General features: G+C 42.1%; 1 long non-coding RNA gene across 1 annotated transcript; it reads left to right on the top strand.

Annotated features, from left to right (window-relative positions):
• The first annotated feature begins 14 nt into the window (after positions 1-14).
• Positions 15-16,709, top strand: LOC118292351. The gene is made up of 4 exons (XR_004786878.2): positions 15-98; positions 5,797-5,848; positions 13,800-13,880; positions 16,503-16,709. It is a non-coding gene; the product is annotated as an uncharacterized LOC118292351 (long non-coding RNA).
• Positions 16,710-18,149: the final 1,440 nt, after the last annotated feature.

Raw genomic sequence — 18,149 nt, 5'->3', positions numbered from 1 at the left:
CCTCTGCTTCCATCAGACCGACCCAAAGGGCTTTTCAGGAAGCGTGTGTGCTGCAGTCAGTCAGCAGGGGAGGAGAGAGAAGGCACCACCATCCGAGGGTTAGTAACCCTTCGCTCACTTCATCCGTCTTCTCTTACATACCTTTTTTTTTCTTCTTTTTTTTTTTTAGGCCAGACACAATGAATGAACGGAAAACGTCCTCATATATATATCATGGGAGGTGTGTAAGATGTTTATGCCACGGTGGCATTTAATCCACGGTTTTTAGATTCTGTCTACTGCCGGGGCCTTTTTTTGCCAAGGTGACTGCTGCTGCCCTTGGAAAATAAGACGGTACGCAGCAACTGCATGCAGCAAAATATAGATGTATTTTTACGAATAAAGGCATTCAGGAACGAATGTAGTTTTGTGTAAAAACACAAAGAGAAATCACATCAGTTATATAAAGTTATTATTCTATTTATTCCAGTCTCTGTCGACTTGTCACAATATCTACAGACAAAACTGCAAATGTGTTTTTGCATTTGCTGTAAATTCCTTTCCGACATTAAAAGACCTGCCTGACACTCTGGACAGGTTAAATAAAAGTTGATACTAGTTCTGTACATTATTGTAAATGCCAGTTACAAGTTACCAGGAGAATTATTTGTCAGAATTCTAAGGTTTTATAAAGTATTCTGATCAGCAATCAATTGTTTAAGTCATTTTGTGAACAAAATGGTTGATGGTGATAGGCTCTTAGATTTGAGAATATACTGCTTTTCTTGGCCTCACATTTGAGTGAACATAATATATAGTTGGGATTTGAACCTGAACAAAACAAGGTATTTAATGATTTCACCTTTCGCTTTAGCATATTCTAATGTTTTATAGACCAATCAATAAAAAAATAAAATAAAAAAAAATAACTGGCAGATTGATTGACAGTTTCAGCCTCATACTAATCTTATATATAAACGTTAAAAAACTTCCTTAAATCATCCACAAATACAGTCTGAGTCTGGTGTGTGCATGTGATTATTACAAGCTTTCACTTTAGTGGATTTTGAAATATGAAAGGAAGTTGTGTTTAGACTTGAATTATTCAACCCCTCAACTGTCCCTTTTGGTTCTTGATTGTCATTTCAAAAGCATAAGCAGGTTGGAGGCATCACGTTTTGGCTCTGATAGCTTGAGATGAGACTTTTTCATTATTATTATTTGTGACGTTTTTCTTTTGTCTGACAAAAGTAGCTGGATTAATTAATAGTCAAAACTGTTGTTTGTCGTACTGAGTACTTGTCTTCAAAGCTTTGCTTGAAAACCTTTTGCTTCTCTCTTTGCCCCGAAGAAGTTATGTATTTCTTTTCTGGTATGTAGGCTAACATCATATGCAGATTAACATGTGAAACACTACGAGATAGATGAATGTGTGTTTATAACTCTGCAGACATGTTCATGTGCATGCGCCCGCACACACACACACACACACACACACACTCACACACACACACACACACACACACACACACACACACACACACACACACCCACACACACACACACACACACACACACCCAGCAGCCCTGTGCTTTCTGCGTGTCAGTCGTCTAAGCTTCTTCCCCTCCCCCTCTCAACATCTCTCTCCCCTTTTTGTCCCCCTCACCCTCTCCTGCCTGCTAGCACTATTTCAAGCCTCTGCCTAGGAGAGGGAGGGAGGGAGAGAGGGGAGGGGAGGGGAAAGCAGACAGGATTTAGAGTTCAAGTGCACGTGCAGAAAATAGGCTGAATAGAGGAGAGTCGAAGCAGAAAGGAAACCAGGAAAAGGAACAGCAGGGGCAGGAGACAAAGCACACAGTAGCTCTTTCTTTTCTTCTTTCTTTCTCTCCATTTTCTTCTCACAGAAAGAGAAGGTATTAGCCTTGGAATAGGGGTGTGAAAAAATGAAAAAGCCCAAAATTCGAATACAGTGAGTGTGAAAGACGGAAAAAAAATGTATTTCTATTCCTGCCCCCTCCTCTTTCCTCTCACCACTGGCACACTCCTCCTCTATCCCTCCCTCTTGGATATTTCTCTATGAACCCCCCCAGTCTATCTCTGTCTCTCCCTCTCTCTCTCTCTCTCCTCGCTGGCTCTCCTTTCTCTCTCCACCCACCTCACATGCACACACCCCGGACTCCTTCCCACTCCTTCTCCTCACGCTCGCTTACTATTCACTTTCACTGGAGATCGACTGCAACAAGCTCAGCTTTTCCCCTTCTTTTTCTCTCGGTTGCCATTCTTTGCTTTTGGTTATGCCCTCACGTACGGAGGCAACGCCACACAGATGCTTCACCCTTACTTTATACGTGGCGCCTCTGAAAAAATACAGGCCGTGGATTGTCCCTGCGTTAGACTGAATGCCACAAACTGCAGTATTTTTTTTTTCCAACTGAAAACTCCTCAATTAGCTCAGAAACATTTTCTTTTACATCTCATCCGTAATCTGAAGCAATGGCTGAGGGTTGGAGGAAAGAACAGTATCCGATTAATGGACAGATGAATGGGACACGGGAAAAGAATGAGGGGAAAATGGAGAGCATGGTCTGCGGGAGAAAGTGAAAAAGACAGAGAGAGAGAGAGTGTGAGAGAGAGGTAGGAAAAAAGAGTACCGGCACTGGCAAGAAAAACGGGAGGGGGAAGAGAGGAGAAGGGGGACCAGTAGGGGATAGACTTAGGAAGGAGGGACGGCTAGATAGGAATTGGCAAAATCGCGGGAAAGGGAAGAAAAAACAAAACTCCAGCTGGACTTCTCTCCAAACTCAGGCGTGCAGTCTCTGCTTGCCTTTCATTTTTTTTTTTTTTTTGATTTTTCATCACTTCTGCGGTCACCCTCTCACTCATCTGTAAGTATACTGTGTGACCATGCTCTTTTCCTTTCTCATACGTGCGTCCTCGACTATGCCTTTGCTTTTTCCCTTCAAAGCCTTTTCCTCTCCTCCGCCTTCGCTTCATTTTTTTAACTGTCGTCTTTTTTTTTTCCTGTTTGAAAAATGTGTTCCCTAGGTTGCTAATCCCTCCATCCTGTTTGTCTATCCCATCTCGCGCCCCACCTCTCTCCCTCTTTCACTGTCTCTCTCTCTCTTTCCTCCTCCGGCTCCTCTTTATCTTGGGTTATCGCTGTTCCCTTTGCCTCTCCTTGAAGGATTACCTCTGCCCTCATTCAGATGAGGGCTTTGGAAAGGGATCATTGAGTGCACCCCGTTTTAGGGGGCCCATGCATGGGAGGGTAGCACATGAAGGAGGCAGGGTGTGTGCATTTGAGTGTGTGTGTGTGTGTGTGTGTGTGTGTGTGTGTGTGTGTGTGTGTGTGTGTGTGTGTGTGTGTGTGTGTGTGTGTGTGTGTGTGTGTGTGTGTGTGTGTGTGTGTGTGTGTGTGTGTGTGTGTGTGTGTGTCTGTACGTGTATGTGTATGTGTATGTGTACTTGTGTATCTATCCGTATAAGTCATTTGTATGTGTGTCTGTGCATGTGTGTGTTCGTATGTAAGGGTGTGATTTAGAGTTAAAGGAGCCGACAGCGGCGGACAGTCACTCCTGCGTACGCATGCGTGGATTTGCACAATCAGGTTTCATGTTTCATATTCGGGGGAATGATTGTGCGACATTGTTAGTTAGAAAAATTGCACAGAAATGAAGGGTGAGGTTTTGAAATGAGGCGGAACGAAGACGTGAAAACGCTGTAAGTGCCGCAGGTTTTCTTCTCTCGTTAGATTTTTTTTTTTTTACTCCTCCCATGCTTTCCCCCCCCTTTTTCTATCCCATCTTCCATCCGTTCATCCGGGTATCCCCCAGTTTATCTGTCGGTCCGCCTGTAAAGACAAAACTGTGGTTCGGTATCAACAAAAGATAAGGGTGGATTTATTTAAGCGCCTAAGCTGCGTGACATCCTGGAGTCAGTTTCAACAAGTTTTTCATTTTTTACATCCTGCGCATTTGGCCGAGATGACTTTTGTCTGATGTGCTGAAGTTTCAGGTAAAGATGGAGGCTTTTCGTGTGACTATGCGACGTTTAGATGTTGACAAAAGGGGATTACATTCATGAATTTTTGCACTTTAAATACAGTAGACGCCTGGCTGTAGACATGATACTGTATATATTTTACGCAGATCCGCTATCGTCCATTTGCAGTCCATCTGCTGTAACCTCCACAGAGGATACTTCTTTCTCCTGCAGTATCAGCCTCAGATATCTCCTGGCATCTCTTTCCTTTCCCCCTTTTTTCCTCTCCTGTATTTTATAACTCTGTTTTTTTCCATTTACATAGCCTCCTGTTATTATCACTGCCCACCTTTTCTTTATAATTTGCCAGATTTGTTATCTACATCCGATATTGTTTGCGTGCATTCCTCCACCGTTCTCTTTTGGTGTGAATGTGTAAACGATAAGATCAGAAACCCCTTTTGATTCTGCTTGTTTCTGGATTTTTTTTTCAAAATGTCTGTTCATCATCTGTTTGTGAATGAGGCGACGTTATTGAAGTTATGTGAGGACGTGGTCATCAGTGAAGTGTGGACTAAAAAAAAAACGGCGCAGGCAGTTATTATGTAGATATAATAAGTAAGGAGCTAATTGTTTAGCTGACGCCATTAGATAAGAGTTACTGGCCTAGTTCTTTAGCCATGGGGGGATGCTGGAGGATGCTTCTGTTTAGTAGTGTCCCTGGCTCGACCTTTCTGTGACCTCCACTTAAGCTTTTGAGAAAATGAAGAGAAAAATCGTTGATGTTAATTTTTTTTTTTTCCTGAACCAAACATCTGCACTTGGCAGCTAAAGACACAGAAAAGGGTTTCGGAGAGACAAATCTCCCCGGAGCCTTCAACTTGCCCATATTTGCTTTCAAATCTGACTTTTACTTTGCCAAACCTGCCCCGCACCTTTGAAACCCCCTCCTAAGGGGATTTGACGGTAATGCCGGTGTAGCTGGACCCCCAGGTTATGAAATATTACTCAGACAGACCTGGTGTTATGTAATCTTACATAACAGAGGCGGCAGCTCAGCAGGCTCGTGATCGGGGGCTCTGGAGGAGAGGCTATATGGGTCTGCTTATGGTATGAACTCACTGACAGGGTCAACACACTCCTGAATACCTGGGCCTTAAAGGGGAAGAGGCCCCCTCTGCAGTATCCACACATATGGGACTGAAGTGCCTGACACCTAAAGGCTGAGGGAGTAGAATAACCTCACCTATAGCAGGTTACAGGCTTTTTGCCAGATTCAGTCATTTTTCCGTGCAAGTTATTGAAGGTACGACAAGCCAGTGATTCTGTCCAGCCTCTCTGCACATCTCTGTGTTTCTCATTCATAATTGATGACATTCAACCGCAGCATACATTAATGGATTGAGCAGACCTCAGGAATTCCCATGCAAGCTGCCGGTGTGTGTAGCCGGTTTGAATTCGTGCTACTGAATTCGCTGGAAGTGCTTGAACAACAGGCGAACAGACGTGACGTGGCATGAAACAAATAGTGCAAATGCCTGCAAGAATCAGAAGTGTTGTATTTTAATCTAGGATTAAAAAAGACCTTAAAATAAGAGTAGATGTTGGGCCAAATAAAACAACATTTTAACATTTATTATAATGAAATGATTATAAGTATATGACACGTCAGTTAATCAGAAGTGATTATATTGGTAAATATTCAGTTAGGGTGTGAAACTAAATGAAGAATGGGGCTGATTCCAGGGCACACACATAAACATGCATAATCCAGAATCACACACCTACAATTCTGAATATAATAAAAAAGCAAATAATGTATTTCTGTTTTACAGATTGCGCCACCTAGGCAACCTGAACTTTTTCATCGAAGACGATTTTGATCAGGTAAGGAAATATTTTCTGTTCATTTTCTTTTCATATTTCAGTCACAAAATGGTCCAGAGGACGCAGCAGATGCTTTACTTTCTACTTATCCTGTTGAAAAAGAAAGAAAGAAAGAAAGACAGAGTGTATGTATAGGTTTGAGTAAAATCAAGAGCTTTACCGACCACATTTGTGCCTAATGGCAGTCAGCAGTCAGGAACACTTGGTCAGCCATTTTAGTCTGTGGCCCGATCGAAACGTCAATACACCATCAGAATAATTGAATTACTGTTCCCTGACTCATTCTGTTGTGATTAACCTCACAGATATGTGCTAAACCGTCGGCCCATGCGAATGCAGCGAGCGGGCGATCTTTCCTTTCTGCTAAGTCAGACAGTTTTTCCTGTAACACTGTTGGCTGTGACTTATCTCAGTAAGCAACAAGTGAAAGGTCGCCTGTTGGTCACGTCCCGATTATCAGATGTTGCTGAAAAGTGAGAGAGTTCGGGGTATAAAGGGTGTCCTGTGGCCCAGCCTTGAAGCTGGCTTTGGAAGATGCCTCACATTACATTTTTGTCTTTGTGCTGATGTCACCCCCGCGCCCCCGGTCCAACAGCAGGAGAATAAGAGCCACATTCTGCCTCCGTGACACAATAGAGCCCTTCTTGGCCTGATATTTTCACAATGTGTTTTCGCAGAGCGCTGCGCGCACACACATTCTCCGCAGGCAGCACAAAACATCGATTCAGGGCTGGTTGGAGCTGTGCACTTTACCTGGTATTTCAATTCTTGTCGAGGGAGATGGGCGGCAATAAAATACGCTGCAGGTCATGTGTTAGATCTCCAGATTTATTTACAGCGCAGTGAGATTTTCAAAGTGATATGTTTCATGGGTTGGTTACAGAGAAGCCACTGCGGTACAGTAGGGCGGCGTTGTATGGGTTAATGTGTGAGGACCGGGGGAATGTGTCCGGGTCGACGGGGAGAATTCCTCAGTCCTGCGCGACTAGGTCACTGCACTGACAAGAGTCTGCCACCTATTTCCGCATGCGCACTGCCACCCTGCGCCTCCGTCTCATTGCCCTCCTCTATGTTTTTTTTCCAATTCTGCCTGCCTCTCCCCCTCTCTCTCCCTCTCTCTCTCTCTCTCTCTCTCTCTCTCCCCTCTTTCTCTCTCTGTCTGGCTCCAAGTCTGTCCTTCTCCCTCCCCCTGGTTTCTTTTGCGTTTCATCATCATTTCATCTTTTGTTCTTCCTGCTCACTCGTTGTCTGTCTCTCTCTTGTAGTTAATCTGTCTGTCAGTCATGTCATCTCTTCTGCTGTTCTACTTTGCCTCATATTTTCTTCTGTATTTATTACGTCTTTTATTTGTCCCCCCATGCACATTTTTTTCATCTTCAAATAGTCATGCTTTTAGGTATTTATACTCCAAACGTCATTTTTCTGTCATTGTTGTCTGGTTCTCAAACTCCTCGCCCTTCTTTCTTTTTTATATCGAGTCTGTCTCTACCCATCAGTCTCACTCTTTTTCTTTGGGGCGTTGCGTTCGGGGCTGCAGGTGCTTTTCAAGAGGACATGTTGGTAGGGCAGAAGCGTGAGACAAAAGAAGACGCAGACATTTACATTCTCTCTGTATGCTTGGTGAATGTGACACTGGCATGCTTGTTATTAATGCAGTGCTGTAGCATGCATATGGTGCCTGGAGGTGCTGGCCATGTATGATTTATACGGAGCGTTCCCACACACAGACTGAGGGCTTTTATACCAGTTATCAGTATTCCTGAGCGAAGGAGTTTGCAGACTCTCACCTCGTCATTGGCTGACAGTGGGGGGTGACAGACAGACCCCCAGGTAACAGGGCGGTTTCTGCTGATGGCAGATGTGGTGATTTGACACAGTCTGAACCTCGCACACATGCTCACTGAATGGAAGCACGTTTCTCCCTTTCACACACATGCGGAGTACATGAACAGCTTTGTAACTCACGCAGAGGGAGATTCATCTGGTTGTTTCACTTTACTTCAGCCACAGAAGTGTTTTGCCATAGTAGGGTTTTAATCGATTGTGAGAAATTTAAAACACAGAATTGATAGTGATAGCCAAAATGAAAAATCTCAAAGGGGCTTTATCTGTTAATTTTTGCTGATTTTCTTGGACTGCTGGTTGGATAAAATAAAACTTGGCAACTTGGCCCTCCCAAATTCTCAACATTTTCTTGGCTAAACTGTTCATGGATTAATTAATCAACAGATTAATCAATAATTAAAACAATAGTTGCAGCGTGTGTGCGCATAAAAGTCATTACACATACATTGCTGTGTCTGACAGTTTGTAACTATTCTGTTTTGTAAATTTTTTCGATTGTTAACTTCCTTTAAAAATATATATATATTCAACAAACCGACACCTTCTGTGACAAATTGATTTCTTGTAATGACTCATTAATACTCGCGTACCAACGTTTTGTGTGAGAATGAACTATTTCAGGTAACAAAACCCTCAAAAGAGAGAAATAATATTTCATTTAGCTATGGCAGCATGGGTGTAAAGCTGCGTTTGTTTGTCTGTGTGTTTGTTTGTTTGTGTGTGTTCGCCGGGCCACCCCCAAGCACCTAAAGCCGGGGCATTTTTCAGACAGTGACGGTAGGTGAGATGTGAGTAATAACGGTGGCTGATGATGTCACAGACAGCATCAGCGCCGATTCAGCCGCCCCCGTGACCCGGCTTTAGGATGGCAGCAGCAGCAGCGCGAGCACCCGTGGGTAACACACGCCAGAGCACATTAGAGGAAGCGAGATGGAGAGAGGCAGGGATGGAGCACACCGAACAACCGCTCAGGGGGACAGAGCGAGAGACAGAAAGACAGGGAGGGGGGGGGGAGATTAAAGAGAACAGAGAGGAGGAAAAGCCGAGAGACATGCCCTCTACATTTTTTATTTTTTGAGCAGACTGTCTGGTTGGAGTTAATGTTCTACATCACTGCCTCAAGTATCTCATGCGGTCTCTTTGTCTGTCCATCCTTTAATTCCTCCCATTACTTAACTTAAAATACACAATGAGTCTTTTGCACACCAAAAAAATCAATAAAGGAAACATCGACATGTGGTTAATAAGAAAATTATACAACAACTACAATAGACAATTAATTGTTATAATCACGTATCATGAAAAAAACACAGTGGTTTCAGTTTGATGTCATGGACGGCAATTTATTAATAGATAAAAATGATCAACAGATGAATTTTTAAAAGAAGTCCTACATAGGATGAGTCTCACTTTTGGCCCTTTTTGGTCTCATAACACATGATTTTATCTGCAGCATCTATGTCTCTCACTGTATCTCATTTGTATCCACGGTCCCTTGTCTCAACCTCACTCGCTGTGCAAAATTGCCAAAGGTAAATGTGATGGTGTGGGTTCAACAAGGGTGAAATGAGCGTGAGCGATGTAGTCGAAGGACTGCTGAGCTCACTGTTTCAGACATTATAGTGTCCGCGCAGATCTGAGAGATTGACTCAGAAGGCAAATGTCCCTGGCTGGAACTCCCCGTACCCAGTCCCTCCTTTTTTTGCTCTACTGGGCCCATTAAGTGCTCCAAAATATGCACTTTATGATGATTCATATGAAGCAGTCGTAGCATCTTTGTAGCTCTGAGAAACACTGAAGGACGATACAATGTGGTGCTTACACAGATTTGATGTAGGAGTCAATACTTTGATGCATATGAATCGAGAGAAATTTCTCTACACTGTTTGATGCTGTCATGGCTAAACCCAAAATCCACATTAAGTGGATGTGAAGGTTTAACGCTCTCATGCAATTTAGCTGTAACAATTACTTGATAAGATGATTGAATTCGATTAATATATATACATTTTGTCCCCTCAGCAAAAATACTTAAACATCTGTCATTCCAGCAGCTCAGATGTTAATATTTGCTGATTTTCTGTGTCTCTAAAATAGAAAACTGGAAAACATTGGGTTTGAGCTCAGTAGTTTGTATAGGTATCCTCTTGAATTAAACAATATCACTTACATCATACAGAACGTTCTCTAGGGCATTATAGACACGGCATTCAAAGCTAATTGAGACATTTTTCATTGAAATCCATCTCAAGAGCTGAGAAACCTTGAGCTATAAGTGAATGGTGCCCATTCACAAGTACTCAGCAGCCATGTGTTTTATTTTCGCTACCATCACTTCAAAGTCTCATTCAGTTCTGACTCCCAAATGGCTCTTGATGCTTTGATCCCAGCGCGGAAATATACGAACAGACACACAAAGCCAAGCAATCGTGTTTGCAATTTCAAAAGCGATACTGCAGAGCAAAGAAATCATATTATTTTACAGCAGAAGTGGAAGTCACTGCTCTGGTACAATGTAGGCTTCTGCATCTGATACTGATAAACATGAGAAAATGATTATAGATATATGATAGATTATACAGTAGATGTATTTTTAAGAAGCGTACATAAATCTACATAATAAACAATTCATACATAAATCTACATAATTGGTCTAAAAAACACAAATACATAATGACAGTAAAAAGACCAGGAAGGTTCTATCTATACTGCTGCTCTGTGTCGTGTACTGTGTGTGTTGCTCAGCTCAAAATAATATTCTCAACAAGAGAAATTTGATAGTTGATCAATTCCCTGGTAATTTCTCACAGTCTAGACGAATATAGTCGATGGGTGTATCATATTTCACCAGAGGACCTTACATGGACTGTCTGGCAGAAAACACCGGCATCAGGCCTCTTAAAAGAAATCTTCGTCAAAACCCAAGAATTGACAAATGTCTTTGGACCAATAAAAACTGAAGATGTCACCTTAGGCTCACAAAAAATTGAATAGGCTTATAGCTATGTTCTACCACAAAAAATCGGCTAAAGGGCAAAATAATTGACAGTAGATTGTAGCCTCGCTAATATTAATACAGGTTATTTTGGAAGTAATGCAAACTATGCTTGAGGCAAAATGTTAAAAAGCATAGTAATTTCCAAACTTCCTAGTAAAACTTTGAGAAATTTTGATGGAAGAGGTCTAACGCTCTTCCCGATCTGAATGTGTCAGGGCCTCGTAGGTTTGGCTGCAAATGTGAGGCTCTAACTCGCCGTTTGGGTCAAGAGTTCATAATTAAATCCTCTCTAGACTGAGATTTCTAATCGTAGCATGCAAGGCAAGAAGAGTAGAAGTAAAAGAGTCCGTTTGAATAGAGTTGGTATGCAGACAGCGGCAGATCTTAGATTAAGGTTTGTTTATTTACTAGAAAAATGTTGATGATTGTTTATTGTTCTCAACTAAATAAAGCATGACAATCATTAAAAACATAGAACATTAATACTACTTCAAACGTTAAAAGACAGGTCAATCATTCTAGTCAGGCATCATTTTTAGAGCACCATTTAAATTGTTTTATACGGGGGGGAAATACAACAAAAAGTAAATTTAACAAGGAAGGGGTCTTCTATGTAAAGAAATGGAATCACTATCTACCCTCAATTCACTGCTACTATCCAACAGAACCGATCACCCACCAGTGATGCAGGATTGCCGGGCTTTCCGTCTTCTCTCTAACTCGCTTAAGCATCCATTTTAACCGTCAATGACCTCAAAGCGCTGAGGTTTGGGCTGTAGAAATGAGTGGTCTTTCCCAAGTGTGCAGTTAGTCGCTGTGCCTCTGGTAACACATCATCCCTCCAACCCACCAACACCAACCCTCCACCTCCTCCTCCTCCTCAGTGGCGCATCACCCCACTCACTCACTTTCAATCTCTCCTCTCTCCTTCACTCCCTGGCTTCATATTGATCTGAATTCATTTGTTTCCTATTGATCTGCCACTCCACCCTCTGCCGCATTGAACAAACACAAGGACACACACCATGTGCATCACACACGCACTCGTACAGAGTTTTGAAGGTCAATATTCACACCCGCACACTGCCGACAGAAACACCTGAAATCCCACACTCTTCATGTGAGAGATTTCAGAGACACGGAGGTTTGGAAGAGTCTCCGCTCAAGCATCAAACAAGCTAATGACATACAAAGGAACCTGGATTCCATATTGATCCAACACCTCATGGGGGAGTATGAAAACACAGGCCGTCTCGGGCTGGCACCGGCAGGCAACACAATTACAGCTGCAGTTCATTTCTCAGGTTTGCTCAATTGTATGCTCAGAATAATTAGTACAACAAATGAGAGGAATTCAGTTTGGTGCCAGTGATTCAGAGAAGTTTGTGAGCCAAGTCATTCTGTGGCAGCAAATGTGCATTTCTTGTAGATCATTTATAGTAATAAAAAAGTCAGCCAAGTTTTAGGCTACACTACGCCCATTTATGGGTTTTCACAAACATTTACCAGGAGGAATACAGAGAAAATGGTGCAGAGCAAAAACCGGAAAAATTGCAATTATACCAAAATAAAATTGTGTTGAATATATTGCAAGGATAAGGCTTGTGTTGTTGATCCTGGTGTGTCCCTGCCTAAACACTAACCCCCCTAACCCCCCTGACCCTACCAACCCTGTACTTACCAAGAGTTCAGCAGTGGAAAGCAATGGAAATTTTAACTATTGTTTTGTTTCTATTTCTATCACTTTAGCATGTTAGCCAGCTAGCCCTTATCAGCTATAGTCTGCCCTGAAGCAGAAGCAGTGCTTCATCGTAACCTCTTGAATATGGCTAAAGCTCTTGGAAAGTGACCATCATTACAACATTCTCCTGGCAAGGAACCATGTTCGGCGGTGGAGAAAACTTACATATGGCACCTTTAAAAATGGGTCACAGATGTATACATGGCTGTATCATTTTACTCAAAGGGGGAATAAATAGTGCAGTTACTATTTCCAGCATCAGACTGATATGTGCAAGTGCGTATTTATGTCACCCTGATGTTGTATGTCGGCTGGATATAAAATTAGCTACTGATGTCATGTTCATGTTAATGGAAGAACGTGTCATCCTGTGCAACAGTGAGGCTCATTGAGATGTTTCTGGACAACAATGGAGCTCTACAATCATCATTAGGATCAATTCGTAGTTGTTGTTTTTTTAATTTCCTTGTTTCCCCCCCCCCCAACCACTCTAGACTTTCGGTTGGTGGTGGCATCGAGTTGCCATGAAACCAGACTGTTTGTCCTGCCCTCTGACCTCCTCCTAGGACATGCTGTGCTCAGCCAGAAAGCGTCTCCAGAAGCAACTTAAGTTCAAAGGGCCGTGGGGAGAAAGGCCCGGGCGAGAAGCTGTGCTTCCTCTCAGTAATATTAGATAAGATGCACCGCAGGTGATACGCGCGCTCCCTAAGTGCATGCAGACAGGAACGCACAGACCCATTATACGTACACATGTGGGAATTAATGAGCACACACCAACACAAAAGCAGCACATCTCCGACTCGGTTGTCTTTCATTGTGTTGCAGTTTCATAATTATTGCATTTGTTTGGGTTCGCTGCTGTTTAATTTATGTCTGCTTGTATTTTCCAACGTTATTAATGTATTATTCATCACCATTGTCTTTAACCATCTCCGCTGTACATGTATTTTTGTACCACTCTCATTCATGCTTTGTCGATGGCACAGTTTTCATTTCTCACCATTACATCCCACTTTGTTAATCCGTTTCATACTCGGCACACAATGTCTGATGCGTCCTCCCATCATAAACACGTGTGTTTCCATTCATTTCTTTGTGCTGCCGAGTGCTTCGTCTCTAATCAGGGATTGGTCCACCAATGATTTATTGTGTTGTAATATTCCTTCATGATTGACCTCAGGATGACTTCTCCTGAAAACGCCACTACTTGGCCATGTGACTTGGATAAAAGCCCAGATAGGGTTGTGTCAGAGTGGCTGACATTATCTATTGTCTTATCCAACTTTCATGGCTCAGTGTATTAATTGATGTTCCCATTCCGATCCTGTGGTATGCTAATCATCTGCATGGTGCTCTGCTGATTTCAGGAATGCCATGGTCAACTACAGAAGCTCCCCAGTGATAGCAGAGCCATGGGAAAAGCTTCAGACTAGATCCCGGGTTGTGAGGTAAATGCTTTGGCAACATCTTGCCATTTATACCAACAAAGACTCTTTGAAATCTGACTGAAATGAAAGATAGAGCAAACAGCTTCAGAGATAGAGCTGGTGATGGAGAAAGTCAGTATACAGAGACACTAAGATTTCCATGTCTCATGTGGGTTTTCCTTCACTGAAAGTCTCTTCTTGTCTCCTTCGTGCCCCTTTTATTCTTATTGTCATTATGAACCACAAGTTTGCTCTTACTGAAAATGCATAATGAAGGAGATTTGTTATATCACTGCCATTATAAACAGCCTACTACCCAACTGTTAGTTATCACACAGTAATACCTGTTGAAAAAAGGACTAAACCTCAGAGCCATCGTGCGTGTTTTTTTTAGAATCAGAATCAAAATTATCTATATTGTCATTATACTCGGGTAAAATTAAATTTTGCATGGCTTCTCTCATACAGGAAAAAATATATATAAAAGTAGTAACAGACAAATGGAGCAATAGTGAACAAATAAAGCAAAGTAAGGCTTGTGCAAGTATAAGTTATAGATGAATAAAATAAACCAAGGCACAGGTTGGTTTAAATGTACATTTACAGATCTACAGAGGAATGTATTTAAAGAGGTAGAATGTTATGAATAATAATAAATAGACACTGAATTTCGTGTCAGTAGGGTTTTTGAGGGTGAGGCTGGATGTGTGCACATGTATGTAGGACACACACACACACACACACACACACACACACACACACACACACACACACACACAAACACACTGGCCCACACAGCCCAATAGCCACCGACAACAGTGCCCTAGCAACCATTGGGCATCATGCCAAGCCACTGAGGTTGCCTGGTAGTGTGTTCCCATGGTTACGTTTTCTGCCTTTGTAAATAAGGTACGAGAAGAGAGAAGAGGGGGTTTTGGGAGAAAATTGCACTACAGAGTCTCATTTTATCCTGAGAGCTAATAATTTATGGTTAGTGAGGAGCAGATACTTGTCCTATGGCTGCACACGAGCCGTCATCTCGCTCCAGAGGTGCATTAGTATCGACGGCGATATCCGGGTCCAAGTCCTCGCCATCACAGGGTCACATCCAGTTTTTAACGGTGGACAGAGAAGAAGCATATAATTTCAGTGCTGTTTCTCCAGCCCTTATGATTTCTTACTTAAAAATATTCCTGGGAAAGTACCGATCACACTCTGCTGTAGGCGCTGGTAAAATTACTTTTCAATCCACATACTTGTTTGTTCTCACCACAGTCACTAGTTTTACTCTGTTATTCTGAGATATTTTTGTGGGGAGAATGATCTTAATTAAGAAACAATCCTGCTCACCTAAACAGTGTGTGCCCCTCCGTCAAAACCAGCATGACCAGGTTCTGAGCGCGCATTCCTGTCGAGGTGGCACTTGCCAGACGATTCGTAGCTGCGGCTAACAGTTTATTTGCTGTCGCCAGGCAGATTTCGCTCCTCTGTGCCCCTACATTGTTTGGGTGGTGGTCTCTTTGCGTCACTCCTCAAAGACGATGAGTGGTTGAAATCCAACTGAAATCTTTGTTGCGAGGCAGCTCTGTGCTTCATTCAATTATCTCTCCAGTTAGTCAGTTTTTTTGGACACGTTTCAAATGTAAAATACTATGCAGTCTCTGCCACTTGGTACTTTTTCTCTCTGACGTTCCAATCTTGGAAGATTTAATGTATTTAAGATATTTTTTAATATGGCAGAACAGAATATTTAATTATATTATTATTGTTAAATATGAATTCCAGACTGATGTGTCCTTTGTCATGAAATGGAAAGCTGTATTCTGTCTTGCATGTGAATTGTAAATGATATGCCTTACCTGTCACTTGAAATAGATCAACCAAAATTCTTTGTATCAAAGAAGCACATATTTTTGTTGTGGATAATTTGGTGTGATCCTACAGCCTGTTTTCATCCTAAATCCGAAACACATGCAGTGGATATTCCCTTAAAATACAACTAATCATTTGAGAAGTAATGAGTGAGAAACAGTATGTTGTCACTCTGTATTGTCTCAGCTGTTGTTAGGCGAGATTAACACATGACGATCATGTGCACGATAATCCTTATCCCCAAAGTCATTATTGGATGGTATAACGACAATTTTGATTAAATAAACACACTGAATTACTGATAAATTTAATTTGAGAGGTTTTCATAAACACAGTATCTGTTATTTTGCTCATGGGTCAAAATGTTTATCATCGAATACTTTGGACAGGAATGAAAGGTTGTTGTAGATGAGGTGTAAAAATGTCTTGAGTATGAATATAAATATATATAAGCCACTAGTCTAGTAAACTGTAGAGTAAGAAAACAAGTGTGTCTAATGTTAGTAGTGTTAGCAACACTCTTACCTCACGAGGTAGATTAGGGTGTTGCCCTATTTGTGTACGTGACTAGTGTTTCTTGTGTGGGCTAGCAAAGGTAGCAACGTTTTAATCGTTTTGTTGACTATTTTGTGAAAATCCCTAATCGTGTTCAACTGGTAGCACAACCAGTTTTCTAAAAACTAGATTAAAATAAATTTTGGTGATTTTAGGCGTACCGAACCTAGAAAAATTCTTTGGCTAAATATGATTTTTTTCCCCCGCTCTCTCAAGAGGGTGAATTGTAATTCTCACAGAGCTTCACCTGACCTGACACCAGCCTGCAGGAGCTTCCCACCAGACTCACATTGGCAAACAAACACACCCAAGCAGATTGGCAAAGAGCTGGCATTGGCACAACCATGCCGCATTCAGACGTGATTCGACTGCGAATTAGACGGTGAGTGAGGTAAAAAAAAAAAAGGAGAGGAATCAAGGGGATTGTTGGGGGGCGGACGACTTTGTTGGTACGAACAGAGAGATTTTCAGAGGAGAAAAAAAATAAGAGGAAAGAAAAAGTTGTAAAAGATTTTGAGGCCTGAAATTGTTTGGTGATGAAGGACAAATAAGAGGCACTTGGAACAGGCAGGACGACGGCCAGAGAAAGAAGATAAAGAGAAAGGCGGAGGGTGGGCTTTTAGCATGGCAGAGGGCACTGGAGAGAGGCGAGGTGAAAGGGTTTGTAATTGGAAGCTGGCCAATAAAAAAACAAAAAAACAATCAATGTCTTTATCAAGCATATGGAGCTGCAGTACATTTTGAAGTCAACACTTACTTGGCTCAGGTGTCATTTAATGACAGTTAAATGGGAAATCATTTATACAATTAACAACGTGAGACTGAAAAACAAATGGTGTTTATGCTCATAATGTAATTGAACAAGACCCAACGCGGCCATTCATCATCTTATACACGGTTACCTGCGCTATGTAAAACATATTAATATGCAGTTCAGGTCCTGGTAGGCAATAAAGTGAGTTACCTTTCGTGAGGAATCAATGATTTACCGCCAGTGTGTTTGAATCCGGCTTCATCAGTGAGGCCCGAGTCATCGGAGACTTAAAGGTTGTATTTTGGTGCATTGACCAGGATGAATAGGAGGCCTAGCAACTTCGCTGTGCAGCGGCTATCAAGTAATCAATGAGTCCTTGAGGCACACACACACACACACACACACACACACTGGAGTGTCAAAACATAGCCACCGACCGCTAACAACAGCCAATTTGCTGCTTTTGCTGGAGATCACCTCAGTTAGATGTCGAATGTGTGGGCGCGCCCCATTATTTACGGAGGATAATGAGGGAGATTGACCGCGTAGTGCTGTTACTCCAAATCATCGTTCAATTACTCACCCATTAGATCTTATTAGTTGCATTGAAAACTGCTCCACAATGCACCGATTGCTGCCTCGCCCCGAATGTTGCTCATTAAACAGTGCAAATCAACGTATCCTGTTTATATGTGTGAGACATCCGAGACCATTCCTGAGATTCTAAGCGGACAGCCATTAACTGGACCCAATCTTGATAAAATCGTACATTAATTTGTATTTATTGTCTGAAAATACAACGTTCACTCATTTCCTCCACTCATATTCGACCTTTCTATGGCTGGTAAGAGGCATGATCCATTTCGGCAGGCGACACTCCTCATTTCCTGGCTTCTCTGAAGCACTGCAGAACCCTGTAGGGTGCTTCACATCTGTGACAATGTTTGGCCTTGTTATTACAAAGACCCCGACTGCAGCTATTCAATTCTTGAATAATATTTTTACCTTGATGTGGTTGCCAGGTGGAGAAGGAGACAAGAAACAAAGGGAAAACGTGAGCTTAAAATGCTTCAAAGGAGCCAGTGGCCGGTTTCATACGAGTGACCTGC

Source organism: Scophthalmus maximus, chromosome 22, assembly GCF_022379125.1.
Source record: "Scophthalmus maximus strain ysfricsl-2021 chromosome 22, ASM2237912v1, whole genome shotgun sequence".
NCBI lineage: Eukaryota > Metazoa > Chordata > Actinopteri > Pleuronectiformes > Scophthalmidae > Scophthalmus > Scophthalmus maximus.
This window is presented reverse-complemented; position numbering and strand designations above follow the sequence as displayed.